Source organism: Tiliqua scincoides, chromosome 9 (genome assembly GCF_035046505.1).
Source record: "Tiliqua scincoides isolate rTilSci1 chromosome 9, rTilSci1.hap2, whole genome shotgun sequence".
Lineage (NCBI taxonomy): Eukaryota > Metazoa > Chordata > Lepidosauria > Squamata > Scincidae > Tiliqua > Tiliqua scincoides.
The window spans coordinates 28656133-28668271 of NC_089829.1; the positions used below are offsets into that span (position 1 = coordinate 28656133).

The 12139-nt window shown below is 44.5% G+C and overlaps 1 pseudogene; it reads left to right on the forward strand.

The window, feature by feature from the left end:
- The first annotated feature begins 1418 nt into the window (after positions 1-1418).
- On the forward strand, positions 1419-1535 carry LOC136660743 (5S ribosomal RNA; annotated as a pseudogene).
- Positions 1536-12139: the final 10604 nt, after the last annotated feature.

The window sequence follows — 12139 nt, forward strand, 5'->3', positions numbered from 1 at the left end:
AACCAATGAGGTCACTAGCATATATGAAACCAGGAAGGCAGACAAAGTTGTACAGGTAAGGCCTTGGTATCCACTGATTTGACTCATTACTAATACCGGGATCCACCTTTAAATGCTTTGTAACAACAGGCAAAAGGCACCAAAATCCCATTTCATAACTTTGCTCTGTTAATTATAATTTCATTCTGTTAAATTCCATTATTCACCCCATCTATTGGCCGGAATGCATTGGTATAGCATCTATACCAATGCATTCTGGTACGGCAATTGAGGCGCAAGAAACCTGGAAGTGGGTCTTTAAAGCTATTTTTCCACTCATTTGCTATCCACTGAGTTTTTTTTTAATCCACTGGGGGTTCCAGAATGGAATGAGGCATGACATGTACTACATTTCTTGAACATTGGCCATATTTAGGTATTCCAAATGGACAATTAAAAAAAAAAATGCAGCCAAATAACACAGGCCTGCAAAAACTGAGGGTCAGAAAAAAACTTTTTTTAAAATTTATGGTGGTTTTACATTAGTTTGGGGTATATCAGTGTTGCCCTATCAACACTGATAGGTGTCTTGAAGATAAGGCATAGCCTCATTAGTGAATGGCTTAAGCAACCTTCTTCAGAGGAAGTCATGGCACAGGCTTTCTCACAAGGAAGCTGCTTGAACCATTCACTAGCGAGGCTCTGCCATATCTCTGAAACAAGATGTGATAGGGCAAAACGGATGCCATTTTTGGAATCAGCGTCCCAAATGTACCCGGGAATAGGCCTCACTTTTAAGACAGCAAACTGTGTGTTGGTCTGTGATAAAATGCAAGCATCTTTTGAGACCAAAGGTGTCTGGCATAAATCACCAAAGACTCAGCCCAAACTTCAGAAACTGAAATATGAGCACCAACAAAAGCTTGCAGAATTCGAACGAAAGGATTTTGTGTCATGTGAATTGTGATTTTTGCTGTTGTTGCTCTTCTTTTTCTTCTTCTCTGTTTTCTAGAAATATTCAGTTGTCTCTGTCCATGGCAAGGGGGCATAAAACTTTAATGAGAAAGCAGTAAGAAAAATCCCTGTCCAGTGACCTCCCCGTATTACTGCATCTCCCTCAATGGCCTTGCATGCACTCAGTAACCTCTGGCACAGCTAATTAAATAACAGGCAGCATGATCTTGAATATACTTAAGAAACAACTGCTCAGGTGATGGTATTTCAAGGAGGAAAAAAAAAACCATTTATGAAAACACGCAAAAGGCAAGGCACCTGAGCCGACAGTAGAGATATTCAGAAAGCCCCTAAGAAAGTTCTTTCCTTGTCAAGAAACTAATTTGGCTTCCCTTGAAAATTCTCAGATGTTTTTGATTTCAGAAGAACCCAGAAATCATTTTTGAATTTCACTTTTTCAAGTGCCAGCCCTGGATGGCTGCAATATGAGCAGCTGTTACCCTGCACATGCCTGATCTCGTCTGATCTCGGAAGCTAAGCAGGGTCAGGCCTGGTTAGTACTTGGATGGGAGACCGCTTGGGAATACCGGGTGCTGTAGGCTTATACCATAGTCTTTCGAGACTGAAGGTTGCCAACCTACTCAATGTACTTAAGTCCATTGATTGCAAGTTGAACACATCCCATAAAACATGCACTGGTACCATCCAGATATTTCCAACCTTGTTTTAAAAGGGGTCTCTGAAAGGAAATTGCATCACACGAGACTGGAAAGTGTCCTGTGTGTACCAAAACTTACTTCTACAGTAGCGGTAGTCCTGTAGCTGTGTCCCTGAGCTCCTATACATTCCTTCAGGGTAAGTGGATCCACAAGTCAAACAGCTACTGTAGAAGGCCAGTTTCCTCCCAGAATTGACACTGTGTTAAGGAAGGTCATGTATGAATTCCTCAGCCCGGTTCATATGGCTTGTGGCAGAAGCCGCTGCCTCATGCTCACGGTCGCACGCCCAGCATCCCACACAGGTAGCAAGTCTGGGTAAGATCTGAAAATATAAGATTCCAGGAAATTTCTGGGCCCCCTCCTTTGGTTCTTTGGCCCCCTTTTTGACCATGGGCCTCGGTATAAATTACTCCCTGCACCCCTCCTCTCATGGGCCGTGCCTAATTGTTTAAGGGAGCTGAATAGACAATTTGAATGAGCCAACTCAGGGCTTGGAAACTCATGATCTTCAGTTGATGCTCCAGACCAGGGATGCCCAAACCCTGACCCTAGGGCCACTTGTAGCCCTCGAGGCTTATCAATGCGGCCCTCAGGGAGCCCCCAGTCTCCAATGAGCCTCTGGCCCTCTGAAGATTTGTTGGAGCCCGCACTGGCCTGATACATCTTCTCTCAGCATGAGGGTGACTGTTTGACCTCTCACATGAGCTGTGGGATCAGGGCTTCCTCCGCTGCTTGTTGTTTCACTCTGTGATGCAGTAGCGGCAGCAAAGGAAAGGCCAGTCTTGCTTTGTGCAAGGCCTTTTACAGGCCTTGAGCTATTTCAAGACCTTCATTCATTCATATAAGTTCATCTTTAATATAGTCATTTATGTAAACTTATGTAAATTTATTCAAATTTTAAATGCAAATTGATTATTTTTTTTCCTTGGCCCCCTAACACCTTGTCAGAGAGATGATGTGGCCCTCCTGCCAAAAACTTTGGACAACCCATCTCCAGACTGTAGTCTGGTGGCACACCACACAGAAGTCCTCCACAGTGCTGAGATCTCTAGTCCTGGGACCTTCTGACATTGGTACTGCTGTCTTGCACTCCCTGTGAAAGTTTCCATGGACATTTCCAGCAATATGTTCATGGTCTTCTTCACTGTCTATTTTGATGTTATTGGATTAGCTCCATCTAGCCGCCCCTTCTCCATGCCAACAATTTATGTCTTGGGCCTGATTCCACTTCAGGTCTGATCCTGATAGATCACATAGGCTCTATTCTGACTTCTCATATTTCAGGTAGCCCTGACAAGAGGTCTGATGTAGGTATGGTTTAGTACAGAGGTGAGCAGAATGTAAGTAGATCTCTAGATGATTTCTGACACATTTTCAAGACTTTCTGATTTTTGACAAGAGCAACAACTGAAAGTCTCTGCTCCCTCCCAAATTTGGCTGTCCAAACCTTCAGTTTGTAGAAATGCAGATTTTGTACATCTCTATGGTTTACTTCTGTATGGAAGTGATGCATGATATGGCTCTTAGGATGCAATCGGTAAATGGATTTGCCGCCTGTGCTGCCTGTTTGTGGCATCAGGAGTTAGTGAACTGACCAAGGCGCTAGGGCCATCAAAGGCAGTGTTGGCAGCAGGGTGGTCAGCCAAGCTGGGCATTGGCCAAGGGCCCATGTCCATCAGAAGACCCACTGTTCCGGCTGACCTTCAGAAATTCTAGTTCATTGCTTCTTTACAGACAAGTGGCATCTTCATCTTCCGTTTTATTCCTGTGCCCTCTCTGTTTTCAGCAGTGCTCCAGTTTGCTTTGGCCAAAGTGTTTTCGCTCTCCAGCTCTATTTTCCTCACCTCCAAAACAGAAGAATGTGGTACCTGTCTCACAGGGATATTACGAGTCGTGATTAGTTTAAGTGCTCTGGGAACAATGCTTTCTAAACACCATGTATTATTACTGAAATGAATGTAGGACTATTCTGAAAAACCAAAGGCATTTCAAATTACCTAACAGCTACAACCCCGTCATTAATGTGAGTACTTAGAAAAGCAGATGCCCATTGTTTCAGCCACTGGGGAGATTATGTGTTTAAAAACGTAATTAAATATAAAAAATGCATAACGCGGAAGCCGACTGTTGACAGCACTAAACAGATGAGCCATCCCAGCAATTGCAACAGTGGAAGTGTTAAGAGCTTCAGTCTGCACCACGAGTTACACTGAGCTGTGAATGTTGAAGAGCTGCTGTGGAATTCTGTTGGATTTGGGGCTTGAGGTTCATGGGTTTCCTTGACTGCAGACAGTTCTGTCAAGGTGGTCACATATCAGGGCTTGCACTAGACCAGTGGTTCCCAAAGTTTTTAGTATCAGGACCCACCCCAAAAAAAGCTTTACCAATTCCTCAAGCCTCAGTGGCTATAACATGTTGGCATCCTTCAGTCTCGGAAGACTATGGTGTCACGCTCTGAATGGTGGTTCTGGAACAGTGTGTCCTCTCCAGTGTGCAAAGCCTGGGTAAAGTAGGTATGGAGGATAGGCTGTTACCCATGCAGCAAATCCCCCCTCTCCACGTCGCTGAAATGGTCCAATGGAAAGGCAGAGGCCAATACGGTTGGTTCCAGTGGCGTCGCAGAGTTGCCAGAACGTGACTGTGTTCAGCCATGAATTGCCTCAGGGACTCCGGCTCTGGATTTTGCCTCGAGGTTGACTCCTGAAGCCTTTTCCATAACTGGATGTTATGTGGAGGCACATAACACCACAAGGCAGTGGAGGTTTGGGATCAGAGTTTTCCTTCTCTCAGATGAGCTGCCTTCCCAGGCTGATGAGTCCCATCTACCCAGTTGCTGTTTAGTCGCCTCTTACGACAAGTACAGCCAAACTGAGGGCCTATTCTTATCCCCAGCCCCCAGGGGAAGTGGCTATAAAGGTTATCATTATAAAGGTTAAAGTGCTTCCCCTCCCAAGTAGCACATTGTTTAGCCTTGATGCATCTAATCTCATCTAATTGTCTAATCTAATCATAGTCTAGTCTAATTGTCAGTTTCATGACCCACCCAAAATTGGGTCAGGACTTACTGGTGGGTCATAGACCTACAGTTTGGGAACCACTACACTAGACATTTAGCTGCCTGAGACAGAAGATTCGAATGCTCCCTCACTCACCAGCAAAAATGTGATACAAAGTTAAATAGTTGGTTATTTGTTGCTTGGGTGTGGTACACACAGCTTGCTCCTTGAAGCAATTGTCTTACTCTGCCTAGTAGTAGCACCAGCCCTCCTACACTGGCAACCCAGTCCTAACTAAGGCTTATGATGGCAGATCTCCCAATCTGCTATCATAAGCCCCAGACTGGTGATGAAGAAGCCACTGTGGCCAGAGCCAGTAACTGTGCGCAAGAGTGGGTGGTTTGTCTTACAGGTCAGTCTTGCTCTGTACCCTCCTTTCCCACACTGTGGGCCAAGCCACTGAACAGATGTGCCAGAACTGCCACACCTTGATCACTGATGCACCCCCACTTCAGCCTCCTCCACTCCCAGTGGAACTGGACAAGGTGGGGCCGTGCCACTTGGCCACCATAGCAATGAGACCAAGTACCTCCTGCCATTGTACTACTAGGGGTACAAATGCCACTGTTTGAAAAGCTGCAGTGTAAAGTAACAAGAACATAAATACCGGCTTAGACTACAAGAGATGATTAGGGACAATTAGGATGTGATCCCTTCCTCCCAAAATGAATGAGAAAGATGTTTTTCCATTAGAGGTGGGAGAAACATTCTTTCTTTTTTTCACGGGTTTCAGTGTTTTCCAAAGTTAGAAGTGCAGAAAGCAGTGTTATGTGTTTTTATTCAAAATTTACATTATAATCATAAATTATAACAGCTTAAAAAGTATACTAGGCAGGTGATTTAGGTGATATAGTGTCAGCAAATGGAGTCACTTGAGTCACTTCATGCTCCCCTCATTAAATACGGTTTTATTTTTCACAGATCTTGTTTCTTTTCCTTTTATTACAAAAAATGAGAAATGCAGAAAGCGGTGCTCTGTGTTTTTATTTCACTATCACCATTTTATCCCACCTCGATCTATTACGAAACAATTCAACTTGATTCCACTATGACTTCTATTTTCAACTACCATTGCACATTGGTGTGCCGTGAAAGGTCTGCAAGTGTGCCTCAGGAGTTTGGGGGAAGGTCATATATTAGTAGGGCCATTGGGGGATGTGATCCCCTGGCCGGCAGTGAGGTGTACCATGTGAGTTGTCAAAAAACCATTGGTGTGCCTTGACAATGTTAGCTCCATTTCAGCGCACCTTGAGATGAAAAAGGTTGAAAATCGCTGCTTGATGCCATGAGTCCAACAAACACTTCAAACAATGTCCCTTTTCATTCTCGCAACTGTGAGTCATTTTGCTCCCTCATGGTGGGGAATCGGGGGCGGGGGCTCCTAGGACTCCACTTTTATGCTTCACATTTGCCCACTCAGGAAGCAGGTGTGCCTGGTTTTATGCCTAATTACCTGGGTCAAAGGATGTAACGACAAGGCTTTTTCTTAGATGTCTCTTTGGGAGAGTTGGCTGTTCAGATGCCTATCGACAATGAATACCCGTGTGCAGAAAAATAATTATTTTCTGTGAGCCTTTTCAGTTCCTCACCAAACAACAAGGGGAACAGCAGGAGTTTGCAAATGGGAATATCTTTTATTGATGGCAAAAGATTTATTGCCTCTTTGTATGAGAGTTTCAAGGCCAAGCAAATCCTTAGGCCAGCAAAATGTGGTGTTGCTCTTCAAGAAGGGTGCATACAAAGTGGAACAGAGGAAAGACTTTTTCATATAATTTCCTATAATTGTCGTCATAGTGACTTTTTTTAGCTAACCCTTAAGGATTCCCATTGTCCCTGCTTACTAGGGGCAGTCTCTCTTTTGTGTAGCTGTACCTTGGTAAAACAGTTGCCCCTGTCACATCTCTGCTTTGGGGGAAGATTTGTTGAAAATATATTTTTGAAATGGTTAATGGTCTCACCTGTAGAATAGATTTCTTATTCCAGTTTCAGACTTTTCTTGTAGATCTCCAGAACTTCAGTCTCTGAGTGGGAGGCATTTTGACCCTAGTGTGTATGCAGGGTCAGCCCCAGGGGCAGCTGGGTTCACCCTCCCCTTAGGGAGACACCGTCATTCACCATGCAGCTGAGACAACTGCCGCCGTGGCCATCTGAGCACTGATGATGTCACACACAAAGTACAGCACCCAGAAATAGTTGGTTGTGGTGACATGATGACATCACCACCAGCTACTTCCAGGAGGTCCATTTCGGGCTATTTGGAGGCAAGGACAGGCAGAAGGACCAACACAGCACTCCATTCATTGTGCCTTGGTATGAGCAAGACCACTGGGCAATTCGGGTTGATAGAAGCAGCAGCAGTACGGGGACCCTACAAAGCATGGGGCTTGATCTCGCCAGATCATCCAAATTGCTCAAGGGCCGGTGTTACGTGAAAATCCCCTTTTTCCCTTCCAAGTTGTGTTTTTATATCTAGTTATGTATTTTGGACTATACAGACCAAGCAAGCAGGCCATTCCTCCCCCAGCACATGTTTCTAAGGGCCATGGCCAAGCTACAAACACATGAATTACACAAACTCCCAATTCCTTGCAGGTCAATGTATAACCTAATCACTGTGTCTCCTGATTATGCAAAACAAGCATGCACCTATGGAGGAGGAAGTCTATTGTTCTTTTGTTGTAGCTTTAACACTCTTAAGCACCTTATGCAAATTGCCTCCCTCCCCCAGAGCCAAGCTTTTGCTGATAACTGAGTTCTGGACCCTTCCACCTTTTCTTTACATACTCCACGTGTACCATTGAGTGTTACTGAGCATGCCCACAGCTCTGGGATACTTCCGGTCAGTTTGAATTGACTTCCAGGTCAAAGACAACTCTTAAGAGAGAACTCAGAGCACATGCGGTCGCTCTCTGACTGCCCACCGGCCAGAGTGGCCAGACTATTCCTCCAACTCTTCCCCCCCCCCGGACAGGTAAATATATCATTGCGTCTAAACTTCCCCCCCTTCTTCCCTACCTATTCCTCCCTGCTCCCCCATCTTTAGTCAGCAACTGGGTTTAGCAGATTAAGGAACCCCTATAATACCTCCCTACTTTCTGTCCATTTCTGATTCTTTTTCGGATGCACCCCAAAATACATAGCACACGCATCCACCACTAGTTAGGTACACCAGACCAGTACTAGAAATCTATACTTATCGATTCTCTATGTGTATTATGTTTTACCTTTGTGTATTTTTGCAATAAAAATATAATCCTTTGATTGAAAGTTACCTTTCTCCCAGTCTCATTAAGCTAAACAAGAGATTTCTTTGCTCTACGCTGTCTTGTATCCAGCCTATGGTCCCAAAAGTTTCCAGAAGGCTAATATAAATAATTCCCCTAAACAAAACAGCCTTTTTGGTAACACCGGCTCTGTGTACATGCACGTATATAAACTTTACAATTGACCTGAAATACCTCTCCATTCTGGAACCCCATCAACAGGCTGAAAAAATGGAGGGGAGCATATCAGTTATTTTTTTAGGGTGGGGGAACTCACTGATCCAGCAGGGCTACTGCTGGTGAGGTTAATTTGGAATTAAGTATGATAACCTCTTCCTCTCCCATCTTCAAACTATTCAACACTTTCCCTTTTTCCTACTCTCTACTCATTTTTCTGGCTTTTCATCTGAAACAATGCCAAGCTCCTTTACCTAACTTTTGTTAATAACCATTCAAAAAAAAAAAAAAAAGGAAGTTTGTTATTATCAACAGAACATTTATAGTAAGAGCTTGGAAGGCTTTTGGGAGACACAATGATGTACCAAATAATATTACCCCGATTTCCATAGGTACATGCATATATATATTGTATGTGCGTGGATCTTCATTGATTCATTTCAAATCAATGCTTTTAAAAAATCTTAAGACACATTTTAGTTAAGAGCAAAAGCCTGCATTTTATGTTTTGACATGGTATTATTGATTGGAAAGGAGAGAGCCAGGGCACTCCTCCCAAGTATCTCTCCGACTTCCACGTCTGGCAGTGTCTGGTAGCACGACGTCCTTAATGGCTTTGCTCCTGGTTTTTTTCCCCCTTCCCCCCCTTCTGTTTGTTGCCTTTCCTCTTTATCCTCCCAGCCCACAGCACGGGGCCTTTCTCCGTTTTTTGCAGTAATCAATACCCCCCACTGTTGGCCGTCACTCATATTTGGCACACCTCTAAATTATTCAGGGGTCTCTCTTGAGCCATATAAAATTTCTATTGCATTTGTCAATTGCCTGATCAATAGTTCATTTTTCTTCCCCTCAAAGACACACACAAGGTATTGAAAGTGAAAGTCAACCACCTTCCTTTTTAAATATATACTCTTGGAGAATGAAAGAAAGTCGGACAGGAAGCCAATGGTGTTAGCTACAAGTTTCAAGATCTATTGTAGCTTCTTGAGATGTCACTAAAGTGAAATGCTCTCTGTTGATGCGGACCCCTTCAAGTTTTCCCTCTGGTAGTATATGCCTCCTACATACAGATGCCAGTCTCTGCTTTCTCCTGGCTGTCTGTACCTGTGACCCTTTCACCCTGTGCGGTAGAAGATGCTCACACTGGAGGACTGTTTGAACATCCAGAATTAATGACATCTGACATTTAAGTCAACCTGAAAGAAATCTCAGCAAAGCCAGTCACTAAAGCTATTACAGGCGATGTCTCTTTAAGGAGGCGTATTGACATTCTCGGTTGAAAAATACTAATACCAATAAGTCACGTTCCATTGAGGTCTCAATCAATTGGGTGGCTCTCCTCCGCTTTCGGCCAGCTTTAAAAGATGGTTGTAAAACAAAAAAGGAACAAAATAATTCCTTTTATATCAGAGGCATAGGTTAAAAAAAAAGTTGCAACACTAACGGTATGAACTAAGTCACTTAGCGCCCTGTAGCATCTACTTCAACTGCAGCTTCCTTTAGCAAAAAAAAAAAAAAATGTACAAAGCCATGTGAGCTCAGCCAAAGAGAGGGTCCCGGCAGAGAGAGGCGGCTTGAATCTGTTTCTTGCTTAAGGCAAAATGGAGGAATAAAAGAGCTGAAAACTCAAAAAGCCTCCCCCGCTGTAGTTCCAACAAGGTAAACATCAAAACCCCAATCATTTGCTGTTGTAGTTTGGTGGCTCCCATAAATGTTTTAGTTTTAAGAAACTGCTGATCGCAGTGGGTTAATGGGAGGGGATGGCGAATCTCCTCCAGAATGCTAATAACTCAACTTGCCAGGAAAAAAAAGATTCTCAGCCTTGCGAGTTTCAGCCTCCTCACTTGGGTCTCCAGAACGCTGTTGAGTTGATTCGACCTCCTTGTGACTGTCAGTTATCCAGCTCCACTATTCTCAACCATCCAGAAGTATCCTGTCCCCTCAAAAGACTCTATGCTTTCTTGCTTACTGCCCCTTTTGAACATTTTGAACTCCCTCCAGGAACACATGCATGATTCCTCCTGAGAGCCCATGAAAGAGGGGTGCAGAAGGTAAAAATTGTACCCAATCCCAGGGTCAAAAAGGGGGCCCAGAAGCCAAAGGATGGGACCCCAAAATTTCCTGGGATTTCACAAAATGAGTGCATATATTGTGTGAAGACAAGAATTCATGTTTTGTGTAAGCCCTACATAGTTTTATATATTGTGATTCATAGTAATTATGATTGTATGAAATTATGATCCAGTGGAGAAGGGAAGGTTCTGAAAAATATTCCTCTCAGAGGCCCCACTCCTTCTCACTAACTTCTCTGATACCTTCACTAGAACCACCTTTTCCCATAAAGCATTGCCACCATACCTTAGGGCCCCGATCCTATCTAGACAGATCCCATAATCTGGCACTGTAAGGCCCAGGCCGCTGGTGCAAGTGGTCCACTGTTCTGTGGGCTGTTGCCACCAGCACAATGACGAGTGGCCAACACCAGCCCACTGATCATCCATGGAAGTACATTGAGGGAATCCTATGGTTTCTGCATAGCAGATCTGCATAACTTAGGGCCAAGTGAGCTCTGAAAGTACCCTCAGACAGCCAACTTGCTGAAACTAAGCAGGTTTTAGCCTAGTCAGTGACTGTTTGAGACACCACTGAAGAATAATGTGCACACCAGCTTGAGACCCATGATGAAAAGGAGGCAGGATACAATGTGCTATACATGTACACCCTATAATGGTGGGTAACAGGAAGGCAAATGTTTAGGAATTACTAATTAGATGTGGCTATCTCAATACCAGGCAACAGGTTGCCATATTTTCATGGATTCTGGTCCAGTCCAATGGGCTTTGTACAATAACAGGTCTTCTGATCTGCTGTCATAAAAGGACTGGCAATGGTACAAATGTAGCATTGCTATTGCGTGTGAGGGAGCTGCTGGCAAAAACAACTAGCAGCTCCCCAGGCATGCCAGAACCACCCAGATGCCACAGCAGAGCATGTAGGTTGCTGATGTGGACAATTTGGGGAAGGTTTGGGGTGGGGGAGGAATTGGGGGTGGTTCAGGGGAGGGAGGGGTGGCTCATGTGACCTGCATAGGGAACTATCCCATCTTTTGCTGCCTGACGTGCCCCTTCCTTCTCCTTGGATTTACGCCATCTGCATATGTGGTGTGGGTCCAAGAAGACCCATTGCCAACCAGGCATCCTACCAAGAGGTAAATTTACAGGAAAAGGTTTTTATTTACCTCTCATTGACCTTCTTGCCACCCCCTCCCCACCACAGAATGCAACATATGCTCCACTGGCATGGCTGCATGCTATGGCGTTGCAGTGACAGAGTTCGGCTGTTAGTATATATGCTAATAAGACACGAGCAGGTGATTTTGTCTGCCTGGAGGAAGTGGCAATTTTAAGCCATTAGTAGCATTCTCTACTTTGGATTTTGGACTGACGATCAGCTTAAAGAAAACACAGGTCATGGTTCAGGATGTGGACTCACCTCCCAGCATTACAATCTCTGCGCATGAACTGGAGGTTGTCCATGACTTTGTGTACCTTGGCTCAACGATCTCCAACACTCTTTCTCTCGATACCGAGCTAAACAAACGCATCGGTAAAGCAGCTACCACGTTTTCCAGACTCACAAAGAGAGTCTGGTCCAACAAGAAGCTGACAGAACATACCAAGATCCAGGTCTACAGAGCTTGCGTCCTGAGTACACTTCTGTACTGAAGCGAGTCATGGACTCTCCGCTCACAACAGGAGAGGAAACTGAATGCTTTCCACATGCGCTGCCTCCGACGCATTTTCGGCATCACCTGGCAGGACAAAGTTCCTAACAACACAGTCCTGGAACGTGCTGGAATCCCTAGCATGTATGCATTGCTGAAACAGAGATGCCTGCGTTGGCTCGGTCATGTCGTGAGAATGGATGATGGCCGGATCCCAAAGGATCTCCTCTATGGAGAACTCGTGCAAGGAAAGCGCCCTACAGGTAG